The following is a 206-nucleotide window of genomic DNA, read 5'->3' on the forward strand; positions in this document are numbered from 1 at the left end:
AGGCATGCGTGGCGCGCTCTGGTTGGACGCCGCCGACCCCGTGGCTGCTGACTCGCCCCGCTGTTTATGTCCCGAAGAGCCGTTCAGCTCGATCTTCCCCATCCATTTGATACACGCTTGATCAAACGGCTCCCCGTCATCGTCCCCGATAGAATGATCCCGTGCCCGTCTACACTAAAACCTTAAGATACTAAAACCGACTCAAC

The sequence above is a fragment of the Phalaenopsis equestris genome, unplaced genomic scaffold (assembly GCF_001263595.1).
Source record: "Phalaenopsis equestris unplaced genomic scaffold, ASM126359v1 Scaffold000249, whole genome shotgun sequence".
NCBI lineage: Eukaryota > Viridiplantae > Streptophyta > Magnoliopsida > Asparagales > Orchidaceae > Phalaenopsis > Phalaenopsis equestris.